This window comes from Stegodyphus dumicola, chromosome 4 (assembly GCF_044657685.1).
Source record: "Stegodyphus dumicola isolate Sdum_Otavi_A_Nest chromosome 4, ASM4465768v1".
In the NCBI taxonomy this organism is placed as follows: domain Eukaryota; kingdom Metazoa; phylum Arthropoda; class Arachnida; order Araneae; family Eresidae; genus Stegodyphus; species Stegodyphus dumicola.
In genome coordinates, this window is record NC_140771.1 from 249,421,549 (window position 1) to 249,435,983 (window position 14,435).

Sequence of the window (14,435 nt, forward strand, 5' to 3'; positions counted from 1 at the left end):
AATGATGCAGCTTACGATATAATCTAAAAGATGAGCAAAATGGTGTGCGCATGTGATATTGAAGGAAAAAAAAAAAAAATCTGAAATATTTCAGATTTTAAATTACGTCCAAAGGGGCGTTTTTTAACATTTTGTGTGTTACCTTTCTTTATTAAATATCATGTTCTTCGCACTTAAACCATAAGATCCAGTGCAACAGCAATATCGCAAAATAGTTTTAAAACGAGCATATCTTTAGAATTTCCGATACAGAGACTCACGCGCTGGAGATAAAAATGTTTTTTCTGCACAACGTTGCCATTGCTCGCTTTGAAATCCTTGAATTTGTTAATCAAAAATTCGTCAAAGTTTTAAAAAATAGGAAATCGATCATAAAACAAATTTCAAATTTCAAATTTGGTCTTCCACATGCTCATATTCGTTGGAGGATGACGTTATTCAAAATTCGATGACTCTATGTACCGTTGTTTTATCACAATACGAGAAATATACATACATTTATGCAGATTTTTCATTATTTAATTTCTTCAAATATAATGCAGGACTCTAACATTTTGTGGCAACAGTTTGAAAAGTGAACCGACATTTATGAGTCCGACGCAAAATGCCAAAACGAAACTAATAGTCTTTCGGAATTCAAATCCCTTTGGACTAAAAAAAAAAAATAGGCTCAACTAATTTTGGGTAAATACAACTGCTTTCATAAATAAACTTAATATGAGTCTTTAAGACCAAAAGTCACCAAGTTATATTTCAACGAATGACAGTATGAAATAGTGGCCGTCTCACATTAGTAACAATAACTTAAATAACTCTAGAATTTTCTGTGGCCAGAGCCATGAAAATGAAGAAAACTATTCAGCACTAATTTACGTTTTGTCAGAATTTAGTAGATTTCAAGATTACGGAAAAAATAAAAAAAGAAACAAATCTGATGCGGACGTCACAAGACTTCGTTGTATGCAATATTGAATTATACGCATTTTTTTGCTGCATTTTATTTAAACTTATTTCCTTGAGTTTTATTACAGATATATTTCTCATTCAATTAATTCAGTTCTCCCTTCGCGACGAGGCAAGAATGCATAAAACCTTAAAATATCTTTATTAAAATTTGAAAAATATAGAAAAGTATAAAAGGCAAATATAGTTAAAACAAAAGAAAAATTTAAGATAAAGATTTAAATTAAAGAAAACTTTTACAATTAAAATTAGAATTTTTATGCAAAAACAAACAGTTCGGCCAGCAAGCAAGAAGGCAAGTTTTTCGATGGACAAAACTTAAAGTTTCGTTTTGGTCCCACTCTGCAAAAAGACACTGAAGCTGCAGAAAGGGTTAATTCACTGTTCTGCAAAGTTTCAAATATAAACAAATATGGCCGCTATAGTAAAAAAAATTAGACCTAGACGCACTTAAACAACTTTAAAATTGTTGATAATCCTACAACTATTGCATGCAGATTAACTAAAGGCATAAAAACCTTAAGCGGAAGATAAGGACAACATAATTCAATCATTTTTAAAGCAAAAAATACGCAATTTACGAACACATAAAAACAAAAAGAACTGACCTCACTCAGCCAAGTAGTAGAGTGGGTATATATATATATATATAATATAATGTCGTATGATCTTAAAATTCACTATTTATATACTTTTGGTGCGGCCGATGCAACCAAAAGGGGAGGGGCAAAACTAAATGTTATAGCAGTCCTATGTACCAAAGTTCAGAGTTCTGAAGCTACTCCTTTCTGAGTTATATATATATATATATATATATATATGTGCGTAATAATAAAATTCCATAATCAAGAATACACTTAAAATTCTAACTGTATGTTCTTTTCATTTTTAATGGCGACGTTCTCTTATTTGAAAATACGTGGAATTCGAAAATTAGTTATTAATTTGCATATTGAACGTGGAAAATCTATTAGAGAAACTGCTGAAACAGTTAATTTCAGTCATTCAACAGTTTTCAATATCATTAAACGATATAAAAAGAATCATGATTCAGAATAAAAGAAGACCTGGCCGACCATCAAAGCTATGCAATGGAATAAAGCGAATTATTGTTCAAAATATTAAAAAAATCCAAGAATGAGTGCTCCTAAAGTTGCTGCTGATTTACAAGCATTATATGGAGTAATTGTTAATTCTGAGACTATTAGAAGGGTAATCGATCTGCTGGATATCACGATAGAGCAGCCAGGAAAAAATTCTTCGTAAGTGAAAAGAATAGAAAACTCAGACTGGCTTTCGAAAAATCCAACATAAATAAGAACTCTGATTACTGGAATGAAGTTATATTTGCTGATGAGAGTAAATTTAATATATTTGGTTCTGACGGTAGAACCTTGGTGTAGAGAAAACCCAGGAAAGAATTTCGCAAACAGAACTTGGTGCCAACAGTAAAACATAGTGGAGGAGGCGTTATGGTATGGCGTATATGTCGTCCTCTGGAGTTGGTAATCTTGTTTTTATTGACAGTATAATGGATCAGTACAAGTATACTTTTATTTTAAATCAAAATTTTGAAATCTTCAGCACGAAAATTGAACCTTCATAACGATTTTAAATTCTACCAGGACAATGACCCCAAGCACACTGCTTTGAACGTTAGACTCTGGCTGCTGTATAACTATCCTGAAATAATAAAAACACCACCACAATCTCCAGACTTAAATCCCATAGAGAATATTTGGCAAGAATTTGAATCAAGAATTCGCAAACACACCATTTCTTCAAAACAACAATACAAGTACACTCTTTCGGATATGTATTTGAAACCTATCGCTGCATAATATTTCGGGGAATCCCCGTATGCTGCGAGCGATTTCGTGGAATCCCCGGGTTGAAATAAAAGAGCGCTAAACCGAAACAGCGCTAAACGAAACAGCGTTAAGCGGGGTCTTACTGTATTTTTCGAGGTTGTAAAACGTAAAGAGTTTCTGTAGTTTCAAAAACGATTTACAAGAAAATAAAGGTGACATGTTATATAAAGAACTATGAATATTTTGGAGCATTTGTTTGGGTGAAGAGATTAAATTAACTTATAAAGTCTGGTTCTCTTAGGAAGCCTAGACTTTAAAATGTCTATTGAAAAACTTACAAGAAAATAAATTATCCAAGAAAATAATAGTCTTAAAAATGCCTATTGAAAAATTATCTTCTAACTTTGTGAAACAAAACAAAAGTCTAAAGTATGGTGCGTAACACCCTTTGATTCGTACACAAACTTAACAGTTAGCGTCATTTTAAGTCCAATGTCTTGATAATTCTATAACTATTGCATCTAACTTCTATAATATCTAATGTCTTCATAATTCTATAATTCTATAACCATAATTCTATAACTATTGATAATTCTATAACTAAGTAAAGATAAAGAAACCTTAACTAGAACATACAGTGTCTCACAAAAGTGATGGGACACTTGTGCTTTACAAAAAAGAAACTGTAATAAAATAAATTTAAAAAACATGTAAAAATATTTTATGGGTGTGTTTCATACTTAAATTTAGTAACAATTATTACGTAACATACATTTTCTCAAAATATTAAAATAGTAATTTAATAAAAATACAATTATTTAGAACGGAGCAAAGAATGGCTCACATAAGTGATGGGACACCATTAGATACTACTACGTACTACAATAAAAATATTTTTGGGAGTGTTTATTTTTACTCAAAAGCAATTGGCAATAATTTATAAAATCGTCTGCAGTCTTTGTCTCTAGTTTGTTTTGGAATTTTTGTGTTTTTTAGCTCTGTGCAGCTATGAATGCTAAACGAAAAGAAACTTTGCCTGAAATTCGAAAATTAGTTATTAATTTGCATATTGAAAGTGGAAAATCTATTAGAGAAACTGCTGAAATAGTTAACATGAGTCATTCAACAGTTTTCAAGATCATTAAACGATATAAAAAGAATCATATGATTCAGAATAAAAGAAGACCTGGCCGACCATCAAAGCTATCCAATGGAATAAAGCGAATTATCGTTCGAAATATTAAAAAAAATCCTAGAATGAGTGCTCCTAAAGTTGCTGCTGATTCACATGAATTATATGGAGTAATTGTTAATCCTGAGACTATTAGAAGAGTAATTCGATCTACTGGATATCACGATAGAGCAGCCAGGAAAAAATTGTTCGTAAGTGAAAATAGAAAACAGACTGGCTTTCGCAAAATCCAACATAAAAATAAGAATTCTGATTACTGGATTGAAGTTATATTTACTGATGAGAGTAAATTTAATATATTTGGTTCTGACGGTAGAATCTTGGTGTGGAGAAAACCCAAGGAAGAATTTCGTAAACAGAACTTGGTGCCAACAGTAAAACATGGTGGAGGAGGAGTTATGGTATGGGGGTGTATGTCGTCCGCAAAATTTGAAATCTTCAGTACGAAAATTGAACCTTCATAACGATTTTAAATTCTATCAGGACAATGACCCCACGCACACTGCTTTGAACGTTAGACTCTGGCTGCTGTATAACTGTCCTGAAATAATAAAAACACCACCACAATCTCCAGACTTAAATCCCATAGAGTATATTTGGAAAGAATTGGAATCAAGAATTCGCAAACACACCATTTCTTCAAAACAACAATTAAAATCGATGCTTCAAGAAGAATGGGATAAAATCACTCCAGAAATCACAAAAAAATTTGTCGAACCCATCCCAAGAAGATTAAATCGTGTTTTAAAAGTAAAAGGAAATCCAACAAAATATTAAAATCATTTAAAAAGTAAAATTTTTGGATAAATATTTGATGGAAAAGAAAGTGTCCCATCACTTGTGTGAGCCATGTTTTGCTCCGTTCTAAAGAATTGTATTTTTATTAAATTAATATTTTGAGAAAATGTATGTTATGTAATAATTGTTACTAAATTTAAGTATGAAACACACCCACAAAAAATTTTACATGATTTTTTAATTTATTTTGTTGCAGTTTCCTTTTGTAAAGCACAAGTGTCCCATGACTTTTGTGAGACACTGTATAATTATTATGTTGAATATGATAGCCAAATTAATCAAGAAAGAACTTTCTTAAATAACTGCTCATTATTCGTTTACAGTTGCAAATGCATATAACAAAAGTGCTATAAAAGAATAAGGCTTAAGTGTTTTTTACAATTAGCAATCCTTTACAAAAATCTTGCGCTTAAGGAACAAAAATGAATTATTCTCACGTTTACAGTTAAGAAGTTCCAAGAAAGTTATTTTTACAACTTTGAATGTGAAACTGAAAAAAACTTTTTAAAAAGAATCTGTTTGTCAATGATTTATTAATTTGATTTTTATTTAAACTCACAACAATAACAAAATAAATTTCAAGTAAGATTAATTAGGCATAGCTAAAGTACTGTTTACAATTTTCATGGCTTCCTTGAGATTGCCAATGATTTATTAGTTTAATTTTGCTTAAACTTACAACAATAACAAAATTAGCTTCAAATAAAAGAGAATTCTGAATACCGAAAGTACAGTTTACACGTTTTCACGCTTACTTTAGATTTCTGAACTTGTTGCTGTTTACATGGCTCATTGATAAAAATAAATTGAAGGTTATCCAAGAAAATTTCTTTTTTCAGCCATATAATATTCTGAATAAAATAAACATTTTTCTGGGCTTTAAATTGCTTCAGAGACGCCTGAAGAATTTTTAGATAAAATTTGTGTTTATCCACGTCTTAATTCCATTTTCTTCGTGTACCTTAAAGCATGCAATGAAAATTATTACTTTAAAAATATCAAACTGAAAAAATAATTTTCAATTTTAGCATAAGGGAATTTTCCTTTACGAAGATGAACAGTAATTCTTATTGGTTTTAATAATCAATATATTTTTCTATAAATTTCTTAAAAGACATTTCTGTTCCCGTCATTTTATATTCTAGAGGAAATATTCGATGCCAGTGAAGTTAGAGTGACAGTAATGTATCTAATAACTGAGGGAACGATACCGCTGTAATCCTTCTGTAATAACCATGCAAAAATTACGATTCATAAGCATGCATTTGTTCGTTTGATGCGATATGGAACCCACATAAAAAATTTCGATAGGAAAAGAAAAACCTAATCCTCTCTCATTATATTGGCAACAATGGCGCTCAGTTTTTAATGATTTTCGTCTTTCTAATCAAATGGTCGTAAAAGCTCGAGTTCCATCCAATATTTCACTTATATTCAATTTTAGTCGATTAAATATAGCAAAACATTCATTATAATTGATCATAAAATCAATAATGCGAACGAACACACAAACAGACATTCTTCCTCCTATATATGTGTGATGTACCAGCTTTTGTCCGGAATAAATAGAATGCTGAAGAATCATAAATGTAGTCTTAGCTTAAATAATCAGACGATAAGTTTAAAAAACAGGAGCCATTATTTATTATTCAGGAGAAATAGCAGTTACAAAATTCATATCTCCGGAGTAAATAAAAAAGAATTACTAATAACTTTTTGTATGAAGTTTACTGCATCGTTGCATTAAAGAAAAAGCGCCGATATTCCTTTTGTGAGTCATTTTATAGCCTCTGGAAAGGCGGAGCTTCCAAGAAATGACGTCAGCCTCGTCAACCAATCCAGTTCGCTTGAAATAATTCCAGAACATTCTAAAACTGTACATGTAGAAAAGGCGGGAATAACAACTTGACTACGGGGCTGTCTTTTTAATACCACGTACTTTCAAATAAGAGAACGTTGCCATTAAAAATGAAAAGAACATACAGTTAGAATTTTATGTGTATTCTTGATTATGGAATTTTATTATTATATATAGAGAGATTTTTTAAATACAAATTTTTGATTAATTAACTCTGCTATTTGAAAGCGATCAGTGGCAACACTTCTCGAAATAAAGCAGATTTTTATCTACAGTCTGCGAGACAATTGCCACTCGGAAGAATGACAGCGAAAATGTTTCAGAGTTTTTAATTAATATCTCTGATTTTAGCTATTTTTTAAAAAATCGGACATCGACTTTTCTCAGGACCCAGAAACGAATTGTAGGAAGTTTCGTGACGATAGCTATAGTAGTCACTAAGCTAATTGGCAACAAACAAACAAACAGACATTCTTCTTTATTACATATATACTCTTGCACGACGGTTTTATGTAAATTCCATCTTTATTTTGATAGACTTCCGTTGATAAGAAAAATTTTCTATAATTTCTGGAGAAATATCAACATAGATGTAATCATTTTAAAATATTTATTTAAAAATGTTTAAAGGCATTGGCAAATGCGCAAAAAAATTCTAATAACTTTAATGTCTCAAACGTATTTCCCAAAATGGGAAATATATAAAGAAAATTTGAGAAATTTCCTTTTACTTCGATGAAAATTGTGAAATTAAAATTTTTCTAAATGTTGAATCTCTACATATAATAAAAGAAAGAGTCTGTCTATCTGTGTCTCTTTCGTTTGCGCAGCGCGTAAGCTAATAGACCCACGGCTACGAAATTTGGTACATAGGTGCATCTAGACAAGAGCCAGTGCACCTCGAAGCGATGTTTTCGAAATTCGAATAAGAATCTTTTTTATTTTATGTTTTGTGACAAAATCGCGTCATTTTGAGACATAATGGGCTATAGGAAAGCGACATTTTACTCTACACACTCGATTTTCACATCGTCATGAAACGTAGGTACTTAGTTATTTTGCGAACTTAAAATAAATTTCGTGCTTCAATAAATCAATTCAATACGAATTTATTTATTTAACAAAGTGAGCTTAACACCTTTTCAAAGGGATGTTTTCTAAAAAACTTTATTTTTAAAAATGTACAGTTTATTTTTCTTTAATTTTTGGACACTTTAAACTTTCATTCTTGCGACTGCTTTTACAAAAAAAAAATTGGAAAAATGATAATATTTTGTATTTTTTAAAAATTTTTTAAATGAAGCTTCCGAGTATACTTCTCACATCTCACATCTTTAAAAATGCGATTTTGACAACGATTTTCTTATTGTTGTTGATAGAATTTTGAATAAAACGAGTTTTTAATAGTTTCGTTCTTTTAGAAATATGGGTTTGGCAACAATTTCTCATCGTATTTCTTATGTCACTGTTTTTAAGAGATTGGCATATTTCTTTGTCATTTTTTATATATATAATACATTTTTATTGATTTTTTTTATATAATTGTTCTGCAGAGTAAAATTGTGCGTGGAATTTTTTGTTTTTTGAGTTTCTTTCATGTTATTTTTTGCTTTTTTCAACGTTTGTAAGATATTGAAAAGTTTTGCATGATTTTTTTTCTTCAACGGAAAGTTGGTTAATTTTTTTATTAGGATAATTAATATTTGTATTAAGGGATATAACTTCTTTCATTTTAATTTTTTTCTCTTGAAAATATAAGATAAAATATGATTAATTATACTTTGCTTTTAAGAATTTTTTGTATTCTTTTATGTTATTTATTGCTCATTTCACTGCTTTTAAGATATTGAAAAGTTTTGAGTGATTTTTTTAGGAAACAAAGTTCTTAACCTCTTTCATACCATTTGAGTTCTTAAGATTTCTTAAGAAGTTGGTTAATTTATTTATTAGGATGATTAATATTTGTATTAAGGGATATTGCTTATTTCATTGTAATTTTGTTATACATAATATCTTTTTTTTATGAAGTTGTTCTGCAGAGTAAAATTCTATGCAGTTTTTAAATTTAACGTTTGGTGTTCCCTTCAGCCATTTTTCCAGTACATTTAAAAGCCAGACGAAGGCTGGCAGCGAAGCTGCTAGTTTAAAATATGGCACAAGAAATTAAAATTAATAATAGTGTTATAAATATTATGAATAAAAATCTTTTTTCTGTGTAAATAGCTCTATTGATGAGAATAAGTAAAATAAATATTTTGAGCCTAGAAGGGATATTAGTCTCGAAACGGCATTTTTCTGTCGAATCACTTTAAATGTTCGAATCACTTTCCAAATTCTTGTTACCAAAAATTATCGCTGTGTGTTATATTTGATGAAACTAATTAACGAAGAATCTGCATGAAGGTAAGTATGTTTCTCGCATTATGAAAAAACAATGGTACGCAGATTCATCAAATTTGGATTAACACAATCGAAGATAAGGCACCTTTAAGCCCGAATTTGGAGTTTGGAATTTGTTTTATTGTCTGTTTCCTATTTTGTAAATCTTTAACCAATTTTTGTTTAAAAAACTCAAAATAATAATAATAATAATAAATCTGAAAGCTTTCAGATTTTATATTAGCCCAACGAGTTTTTTTAACGTTTTGTGTGTTACTTTTATTTCTTAAATATCATGTTTTTCGCACTTTAAGCATAAGATTCAATTCAACAGCAATATCACAAAACAATTTAAAAGGAGCGTATCTTTAGAATTTCCGAAACACAGTCTCGCTCTCTGGAGATAATTTTTTTCCCGTACAGTGTTGCCATTTCCCTTTTTGAAATCGTTGAGTTTCTTAATCAAAAACTCATAAATGATTTAAAAAACATGATATAGATAATAAAACAACTTTCTAATTCCAAATTTGTACTTCTAGATGCCCATATTCGGGTGGAGATGTACGTTATTCGAAATTGCATGGCTTTAGATACCGTTGTTTTATCACAATGCGAGAAACAGACATACATTTATGCAGATTCTTTATTATTTAGTTTCTTTAAATATAATACAATAATATTTGGTGTCGCCAATTTGAAAAGTGATTCAGACTTTTAAATTTTCCGATGCAAAATTCCAGAACGAAATTAATAGCCCTCCTCGGATAACAATTTCAAAGCGAGCAGTGGCAACACTGTACGGAATAAAAGATTTTTATTTTCAGCGCGCGAGACTGTCAATCGGAAATTCTAAAGATTTGCTGTTTTTTTAGTCCAATGTGATGTTAGCCCAAATGGTCTCGAAACGTGCATGTGTCTGTAAAGGGAGAAAACGCCCCTTTGGGGTTAATATAACATCTAACAGCTTTCAGATTTTTAATTTTTTAAATTTGTTTATAGTTTTTCAAATTTATGTGTGTAACTTTCAAAAATATTCATGCAGTCAAGACGTTCATTAGGATTCGAAACCTTGGTAATTGAAAGCAATAGTGAGCGAATTTACACTCTTCAAAACTGAAAAATGGAAAATTTTGAATAATTCTGTCCCAGGCAGATATCATTTTCAAATTAGAATTCATCCATCACTTTCGGGTCATCCTGTACACAAAAATTTAATAGAGAATAGACAGACAAATCGCAAGGTTTGTTTAAACTGCAGACGATTATGGATAATTGAAAAGATATTCTGCATCTGACGTTTCGAAGTTCTAGTTTAACAAATCTAGTTAAGAGCATTCTAAGTATAGTTACCCATTTATATCACAAATTCCTTTATTTTTTAAAAAAGAGTTTGTAACTTTTATATTAGATTTCTTAATTCATGAGAAACATCTCGCATAAACCTACAAAACATTTTAAGTTTTTCGGCAGCTTTTTACTTCCTTGTACGAATTAAAAAGGAAATATTGTAATCGCGAAAAATTGCAGACAGCATATTTCAACGAAAATATCCATTTTGACTGCTTTCGAATGCTATTTAACGATGTTTTTGCCTGATATCTGTACGTAAGGACAGAAAAAAAAAAGACTCTTTTCCTCAAAAAAATTATAAAACTGCTTTAAAATGAATTCTGAACGCAATTTTTCGTGGCGTCTGTACGAACGTGTGTACGTACGTACGTACGTATCTCGCATAACTCAAAAACGAGTAGCCTCAGAACGTTGAAATTTTGTATATAAGACTACTATAAAATGTAGATGAGCACCTCATATTTTGGTTGCAATCGGCCGCACCAAACGTATATAAATATTCTCAGTTTCTTTACTCTTATATGTTTGTAAATTGTACATTTTTTGCTTTAAAAATGATTGAATTATGTTGTTCTTGTCTTCCGGTTCAGGTTTTTATGCCTTTAGTAAATCTGTATGCAATAGTTTTAGAGTTATCAACAATTTTAAAGTTGTTTAAGTGCCACTAAGCCTAATAATTTTTTTTTTAATGGCGGCCATTGCTTGTTTATATTTGAAACAGCAGAGTAGTGGATTTGTTGCGAATCTAGCCTTCTAGCGAAGTGAGAACTGAATTAATTAAATGAGAAATACTCAATCGTCTGTGAAAAACTGTTCCTTTTTTGATTTGTTTGCTTAATTTCTTTTATACATCGTTCTAGCTTTATTATAGTATTTGAAAAGAACATGTGGCAACGATTAGATAATTCTTTAAATGATATAAATTTTGTGCATTCTGATTTATAATATGAATGAACGAAATACACTGGTGTGCAAAAATTAAGGACGAGACGGTTTTTTCAATAGAACTTTGTACAAAAGCTTTCCAAATCAACACATTTAATACCGTAAGATCCCCAATACGTAAGGACATGAGTAATGTAAGCAACACTTACTAAAAGAGAAATCAGAGGGATAAAAAGACGCTTTATTGAAAAAGTAGCATGGAGCGCAATGCGACTGAAGGCCGAAACGTCCCTGTGATGGGTGTCCAGCAAGAAACATCCGGTCTTTAATAGGAGATATGATCTCCCCTGACTGCTAGACAGGTTTCACAGCGTCTGCCCATGCTGAGAATGAGGGTGTCTATGAGTTGTTGAGGCATGGCTGCCCATTCGTCTTGCAGCGCCAATCGAGCTCCGGAATCGTTACTGGTGGTAAGGTACGAGCTGCCAAGCGTCTACCTAGAAAATCCCATACATGCTCGATGGGATTGAGATCCGGAGATCGTGCCAGCCAATCCATACGTTCAATATCCTCACTCTCTAAGAGCTGTTCGGCAGCAACCGTGCGATGACATGGTGCATTGTCGTCCATGAAAAGGAACTGCGGACCCATAGCGCGTCTAAAAAGACGCACATATGGAAGAAGAATCTCGTTACAATAACGGGTCCCGTTGACTGAACCTGCGTCGAAGATGTGAAGGTCTGTACGACTACCAAGCATGATGCCTCCCCAAACGAGAACACCGCCACCTCCATACCTGTCCCTTTCAATGATGTTCGAGGGATGATTGCGGTTTCCCCGCTCTCTCCAGATGAGTATGCGATGAGAATCCTACTCAGACTGAATCTGCTCTCATCTGTAAAGAGTACTCGTCCCCATTCATTGTCTCTCCAATTCCGGTGTTCCCGGCACCACAGAGAACGCCCTCTCCGATGGGCAGGCGTTAGAGGTACACACCGTACAGGGCGTCGTGTAAACAGACCACCACCGAGCAGTCTTCTGGCCACGGCAAAACGCGATATCGGTCGTCCAGTCGCCTGTGTCGTGTGTCTAGCGATTTCTCCCGCTGTCTGCCGCTTGTTTCTTCTGGCCTGTAAGGCAATATACCGGTCATCTGCGGGTGTGGTTCCTCGTGGACGACCACTACTAAACCCCCGGATAGCTGTTCCTCTAGTTTGAAATTGTCTCCAAAGTCGTGAAACGATGCTGTGAGCGATTCCGAACTCTGCAGCCACACTTGTCACACTGCGGCCTTTCTCCAACTTCCCAATGATTCGACCTCGGGTAAAAGCATCCAGATGTCGTCTAACAGATTGATTATTCGCCATCTCTCGCTGAGGCAGCAACTCGGTGTGATTTTAACTGCTATACGGCGTGCAATCTCTTTGCCAGAAATACTGATCTTACACCGACAACATGCTTTATACTACTCAGACACTCCCCCATTACGTCTACCTGCATATCTGGGCATGTGCTACCGTACATCACCTTACTTAATCTCCTGATTGGTCTTTCTGTCCGCTCTGCCTCTTCATTCAGCTGATATGCTAATTTTTCGACTTCGTCCTTAATTTTTGCACACCAGTGTATAATACTGTTAAGGGAACCTAGGGCCAGAGTGTCGCTATGTTAAACAAATAGAGTGAATTTTAAAGAATGCCTTTATTCTATTGTGGTTTATGCGCTGTCAGGGAAGTAGATTTAATTAAATCCTATAAGTTTAAACGAAATGCAAGAATGAAATGCGTATAATTTAATATTCCGTACAAGGAAGTCATGTGGTATATACATCAGATTTTTTAAATTTAGAATTTGGGCTTAAAAGTCCCATTTGAACATAATTGAGGGATTTTATTGAAGGAACTTAAAAGTCTCGTAAGGAAATAAAGGGTTAAGATTATATCTTGAAATGTTCGCATCTGAATTAAAGTGTTTGTTTAGTTGACGTATTATGACACGCTATAACCAGTATAGTTACTGAACTGTTTAAAAATTCAGTTTGGGGAATTTTAATCTTGCGATGAACAAATTTCCGTTCACATATTTGAATAACCTGCGTTCATATTTTCGGACAGTTTTCCTGAGAACTAGCGACAATCATCAGTAAGTCACGCATAGTCTTGCATACTGATTTCAGATGAATGATGAATTTAACATTCCGTCGGTGTTTATCATTCGCTTCTTCCCCCCATATCAACACACACGTTTAGGCTGCATCCGTTACGCACCATTGATGACGTATTGCACCTTAATTTAAATCGCAATGAATGGAATCTTTTATACATATAGAACGAGACGACTTTATACATCATTATTTCGTATTCAGTAGTAAAAGCAGTTATTGAAGGCCTCCAGAAACTGTCTGACCAGACGTGAAGCTTTTTAATTCTATGTGCTCCACTTGTTATCTTCTTATGTTCGTCTGTCTCAGTTTTGATTGTTATTATTACCTCCGCCGAGGAAAGAGTATATTTAGGCAGTCAAGTTCAAGTATTTTTTATTATTTCACAGCAGAGCTTTGGGATTAAATAAAGAATGAAGCAATCTTTCTCATTACTCTATAATTTCATTTTATTATTTATTTTTATGAAATAGATTTGCCCCTTCGGGATTCGAAAATAGATTCAGAATTTAAAATAACCCCAATAACAAAAACTGGATTTCTTTAAGTCTGTTTGAGGCAATTGCTACTAGGTACTGATGAAAACTCAAAATCGAAACAAAACATCCAGAGCGTTTCGTAATTTAAATAAATGTTTATTTCAGTCCTTAAAACAAATTTATTTGTATATAAATTTCATACGTATTTATTATATATTACTTATTTTTAACATAAAAATAGCATAGCAAGCATTTTAAGGAATAAGGCTTACGGAACGATTATCATGGAACACTCAAAGTAACATATTTGTAAACTTAATTGGTTGCTGCCACCCAGCGAATCTTAATAACTATGCAAAAAGAATAAATCATAAATCTTAATAATCATGTAATAAAAACTGAACTCGGAAAACTTTCGCGAATGTGCTTCGAGCACATTATCATGGTAATGAAGAAGGCAAGGCAAAATTTGCAATTCTAAAAGAACTTAATGTAAAATATTACTGGAGAAAATAAAGCAGCAAGAAAGTTCTGCAGTATTTGAACATCGTCATTCGAT

General features: G+C 32.4%; 1 protein-coding gene across 2 annotated transcripts in view; it reads right to left on the bottom strand.

Moving 5' to 3' along the window:
- Window positions 1-14,435, bottom strand: part of LOC118193292 (uncharacterized) — a 67,263-nt gene that overhangs the window by 13,724 nt on the left and 39,104 nt on the right. The gene's annotated exons all lie outside the window — the stretch shown is intronic.